Here is a 6,633-nt window from a genome sequence, read left to right as displayed (position 1 = left end):
ATTGATCCTGATGTTATTTACTTAATTCTTTTTCTTATAATTCTCCTTACTACACTATCAACGATTTTAATTATACTTTCAATACAATCAAAATTCTTCCATTCAACTCTTCACTATCCATTTTGCACATTAACAGTAGGAGTTTATTACATAAAGTTGATGATTTACTTGTTTTGATTAATTCTTTAGATAATTTTTTTAACATAATAGTTACCTCTGAATCTTGGTGAAACGAGTTATCCGCTAAACTTATTAAATTAACTAATTACAATTTTATTTTCAAAAACAGACCGAACAAGCAAGGTGGTGGTGTTGGGATTTTTCTCAGGGAGGGTATCAATTATTCAGTCTTGGATGAAGTTACGCTCTCCAATTGTGTAGTTGACTACTTGGGTATCGAAATCAAATTAAACAACGCAGTAATATATTTATATGCTTTCTATAGACCCCCGGATTCGGATATTGATTTGCTTATTCAAGTACTCAATCTCATTTTTGTGAAACTTAAATCTAAATCTAATACATATCTTGTTGGTGATTTTAACATAAATCTCCTGAAACCTTTTCTTAACCACTCAGTTGCATCTTTTCCTGATTTTTTAGCTTCTTTTAATTTTTATCCTCTTATATCCAAGCCTACTCGTGTTTCTCAGTCTTCTTCTTCTTTAATAGACAACATTTTTAATAACAACCTATCAGTCCATTCTTCTGGTATTTTATTACATGACTTTTCAGACCACTTTCCTATTTTTACCACATCTTCTTCTTTTGAAATGTATTATACTACTACTCCTCCAAAAGTTTCTAGAAATCTTTCCTACAGATCACTTGAGCAGATAAACTTTTGCTTATCTAATCAAGATTGGTCTTCAGTCACTACACTAACCGATATCAACGAATGTTGCACAAATTTCTACTTTCTTTTCTTCAGGATTCTAGACGCTGTCTCACCACAACTACCTTCCAAGTACAAACGCCATAAAGGTTGGATCAATAAAAATATCATCAAATTATCCAAAACTAAATATAAATTATATATAAAAAGCATCAAATTTCCTACCGATACTAACATCTCTGCTTACAAAAAGTTCCGTAACTTCTTCACTTCAATAAAAAGAAAGACTGAGCGCAAATTCTATGTCATCAATTTTGCTATTTCTAAAAACGATCCCAAATACCAATGGAAACTGATAAAGCAAGCCCTGAACTCCAATTCATCTTTTCTTCCTATATCTAAACTCACCATTAACAACATCCCCATTGACGACAAACAGGACATATGTGAACACTTGAACGAACACTTTATTACTATCTGCAACAAACTTCTTTCTACTCTTCCTGCTGTTTCAACTAATCCGATTTCATTCATAAGCCGCTCTCTATCTGATTCTATTGATTTTTACCCCATCTCAACTTCTGAATTGATAACTTTAACTGCCAAGATGAAAAATAATAAATCGGTTGCTGTTGACGGATTAAATATGTTTTTAATAAAAAATACAATTCACAATTAACAATTCCCCTAATCCATATTTTCAATTTATCTTTGTCCACTGGTGTATTCCCTGATACTTTTAAAACCTCTATAGTTATTCCTATATTTAAAAACGGTAAACCTGATGACATCAATAACTATAGACCCATTTCTATCTTCTCTCTCCACTATCCAAACTTCTTGAAAAATTAGTTTATACTAGGTTGTTCTCCTTTTTTGAGGCCAACAAAATTTTTTGCAATAATCAATACGGTTTTAGGCCAAACCACTCCACAGAGCTTGCTACTCTTGATTTCATACATCACATTTTATCCAGGTTGAATGACAAAAAGCTTTCAGTTGGATTATTTTTAGACCTTTCCAAAGCATTTGATGTAATCAATCGTAACATCTTACTAAACAAACTAAAACTTTATGGTGTCAGAAACGTAGCCAACGATTGGATTAAGAGTTATCTCTCTTCACGTAAACAATACGTCTCTGTTGAAAATCACCAATCTACTACGGCCTTCATCCTGAACGGCGTACCTCAAGGCTCAATCTTAGGCCCTCTACTTTTTCTAATCTATATTAACGATATCAAAAATGTATCTACCGATATAAAATGTTTGCTTTATGCTGACGATACCAACCTCCTATTTACTCCTGATAACATCTCAAACTGTTCTGATTCAATTAACCAAGTGCTCTCTAAATATTCTGATTGGTTCTCTGCTAATAAACTCATAATAAACTACTCTAAGTGTTCTTATATCATCTTTGGCCCAAAAATCTTATCAAATTTGTCTCCAAACCTAAACCTTAATATCAGCAATATCTCAATAAGTCGTGCATCTTCTTCTAAATTTTTAGGTATAACCATTTCTGAAAATCTTTCTTGGGAATCTCATCTACAATCTATCTCCTCTAAAATTAACAAACTCATAGGTCTTTTCTACAAAATCAAGCACAAATTAACCAAATCCGCCTTAAAAAAACTCTACTATGCTTTTATTTATCCTCATCTCACTTACTGCATAACCATTTGGGGTAACTCACCAAAAACCCATCTTCATTGTATGATATTGTCACAAAAAAGAGCTATACGCTTAATCTTCAATTTGAACCCTTTCTCTCCCACTAGCTCTTTTTTTAGTAAACATAATATTTTGTCGATTAATTGTTTATACATTTATTTTACAGCTATTTTTGTATTCAAATTCTTAAATAATTTACTTCCCTCCTTTTTTTCTAACTTTTTTACACTCAGTAAATCTGTTCAAACTCTCAAAACTAGACACACCACTATCTTTTACTCAGTAAAAACTCGTCTAAAACTCATCTCTACAAGTTTAAAAACAACTGGCCCTAAAATTTGGAAATTATTTGTGCCTCATGCCATTCATAACATAACAAACAAGCAACTCTTCAAAAAAAGGTTGCAATCTCAGCTTTACTTACTTCACCCCGACACCACCATCTAACGATTTATATACATTAACATATAGCTGTTGTTTAAATATGAATAGAAGTGTGGGTGTGTTGTGCGTGCGTGTGTGTGGTGCGTGTGTGTGGTGCGTGTGTGTGGTGCGTGTGTGTTTTTGTCTGTCCGTTATTATTATGATTATTTGACTGGTTCAGAAGTATTATCTGAATATATTTCATTAGAGTTAACATTTTTATAAAATTTCTATATAGTATTTGAATGCATTTGAACGCCGAAATTTAGTTTTTTAATTTTCTAACCATTTAACCTTTATGTTTATTAATGACTTAGTTAAGGGTGGCCTCTCCACAAGTTTATTTTAAACTTATTTGGTCCTCTATAATGAAAATAAAATAAAATAAAAAAAAAATAATATATACGGCTATAAAGATTTATATATAGTTATGTGGAGTTTTTGATTAGATATAGTTATATAGTGTTATATAAAGGTTATATAGATTTATATAGTTATGTGGAGATATTGAATATATATAGTCATAAGGTGTTATATACGGTTATATAGATTTATATAAAGTTATAAAGTGTTATTGATTATAGATAGTGTTTTAGTGATATATTCATTTATATAGATTTATATATAGCTTGTGACAATCCGCAAACTTGTGCTCATAGCGCTTAAAAGTTTAGAGCCACTTAGGCGATTAGATAAACCAGTTTAATATATTAGTAGTTAGAAGGTTATATAGATTTATACATAATTATGTTGAGTTATTAATTATATATAGTTATACAGTGTTATATACGATTAAATAGATTTATATATAGTTATGTAGAGAAATTGATTATATATAATTATATTGGAATATATACGGTTATAAACATTTATATATATTCATAGAGTATAATATACGGTTATCTAGATTAATATATAGTTAACTAGAGTTATTGATTATATATAGTTATATAGTGATATATACGGCTATTTAGAACTGTATATAGTGATGTAGAGTTATTGATTATATATAGTTATATAGTTATAAATACGGTTATATAGATTTATATATAGTTATGTTGAGTTATTGATTAGATATAGTTATATAGTGAATTATACGGTTATATAGATATATATATAGCTATGTAGAGTTATTCATTATATATAGTTATATAGTGAATTATACGATTATATAGATTTATATATAGGTATGTTGAGTTATTAATTATTTATAGTTATAAAGTGTTGTATAGGGTTATCTAGATTTATATATAGTTATGTTGAGTTATTGATTAGATATAGTTATATAGTGTTATGTAAGGTTACATAGATTTATATATAGTTATGTGGAGATATTGAATATATATAGTCATAAAAAGTTATATACGGTTATATATAGTTATATAAAGTTATATAATGTTATTGATTATAGACAGTGTTATAGTGATGTATACGGTTATATAGTTTTATTTATAGTTATGTAGAGTTATTTGTTGAGTTATTGATTAGATATACGTATATAGTGTTATATAAGGTTATATAGATTTATATATAGTTATGTAGAGAAATTGATTATATATAGTCATATAGTGTTATATACGGTTATATAGATTTATATAAAGTTATATAGTGTTATTGATTATAGTTAGTGTTATAGTGATATATACGGTAATATAGTTTTATTTATAGTTATGTAGAGTTATTTAATATATCTAGTTATATAGTGATATATACGACTATTTAGATTTATATATAGTTATGTGCTTAGCGCTTAATAGTTTAGAGCCACTGAGGCGATTTTTATTATGAATTCTTAAACTATATGAATAAAGCGAGCAAAATACTAACATAAAAGCGCTTACAAATCTATGCATATTGGCTCAGCTTGGCTTGGCTCGGCTTGGAAACGAATGTTAAGCAAGTTGTGGTCTCAAACTATTTTGAATTCTTCCCGTTATCTAGATTTATATATAGTTATGTAGGGTTATTGATTAGATATAGTTATATAGTGATATATACGGTTTTATAGATTTATATATAGTTATGTAGAGATATTGAATATACATAGTCATATAGTGTTATACACGGTTATATAGATTTATATTAAGTTATATAGTGTTATTGACTATAGATATTGTTAAGGTGATATATACGGTTATATAGATTTATATATAGTTACATAGAGTTATTGATTTTATATCTTAATGTAGTGTTATAAACGGTTATATAGTATTATATATAGTTATGTAGAGTTATTTAATATATCTAGTTATATAGTGATATATACGACTATTTAGATTGATTAGATATAGTTATATAGTGATATATACGGTTATATAGATTTATATATAGTTATGTAAAGATATTGAATATACATAGTCATATAGTGTTATACACGGTTATATAGATTTATATTAAGTTATATAGTGTTATTGACTATAGATATTGTTAAGGTGATATATACGGTTATATAGATTTATATATAGTTATATAGAGTTATTGATTTTATATCTTAATGTACTGTTATAAACGGTTATATAGTATTATATATAGTTATGTAGAGTTATTTAATATATCTAGTTATATAGTGATATATACGACTATATAGATTTATATATAGTTATGTAGAGTTATTGATTAATATAGTTATATAGTGATATATACGAATTTATAGACTTATATATAGTTATGTTGAGTTATTGATTATATTTAGTCATATAGTGTTATATACGGTTATATAGATGTATATACAGTTATATAGTGTTATTGATTATTTATAGTTATATATTGATATATACGGTTATATAGACTTATATAAAGTTATGTAGAGCCATTGATTATCTGTAGTTATACAGTGATATATACGGTTGTAGAGATTTATATATAGATTGTGACAATCCCCAAACTTGTGCGCATAGCGCTTAAAAGTTTAGAGCCACTTAGGCGATTAGATAAACCAGTTTACGATAGTGGTAGTTAGAAGGTTATATAGGTTTATACATAGTTATGTTGAGTTATTATTTATATATAGTTATACAGTGTTATATACGATTAAATAGATTTATATATAGTTATGTAGAGATACTGATTATATATAATTTTATTGTGATAAATACGGTTATAAACATTTATATATATTCTTATAGTGTAATGATTTATAAATATTTATGTAGAGTTATTGATTATATATAGTTGTATAGTGATATATACGGCTATATAGATTTATATATAGTCATGTAGATTTATTCATTATATATATATTTATATAGTGATATATTCGGTTTTATAGATTTATATATAGTTATGTTGAGTTATTGATTAGATATAGTTATATAGTGTTATATACGGTTATATAGATTTATATAAAGTTATATAGTGTTATTGATTAAAGATAGTGTTATAGTGATATATACAGTCATAGAGATTTATATATAGTTATGTAGAGTTATTTATTATATATAGTTATTTTGTGATATATACGGTTTTATAGATTTATATATATGTTGAGTAATTGATTAGATGTAGTTATATAGTGTTATATACGGTTATATAGATTTATATATAGTTATGTGGAGATACTAAATATATATATAGTCATACAGTGTTATATACGGTTATATAGATTTTTATATAGTTATTTAGAGTAATTGAATATTAATATAGTCATATAGTGTTATATACGGTTATATAGATTTATACATAGTTATGTGGAGTTTTGAT

This window comes from Helobdella robusta (assembly GCF_000326865.2).
Source record: "Helobdella robusta unplaced genomic scaffold HELROscaffold_6, whole genome shotgun sequence".
Taxonomy (NCBI): domain Eukaryota; kingdom Metazoa; phylum Annelida; class Clitellata; order Rhynchobdellida; family Glossiphoniidae; genus Helobdella; species Helobdella robusta.
The sequence above is the reverse complement of the archived record's forward strand: the minus strand, read 5'-3'. Positions refer to the sequence as shown.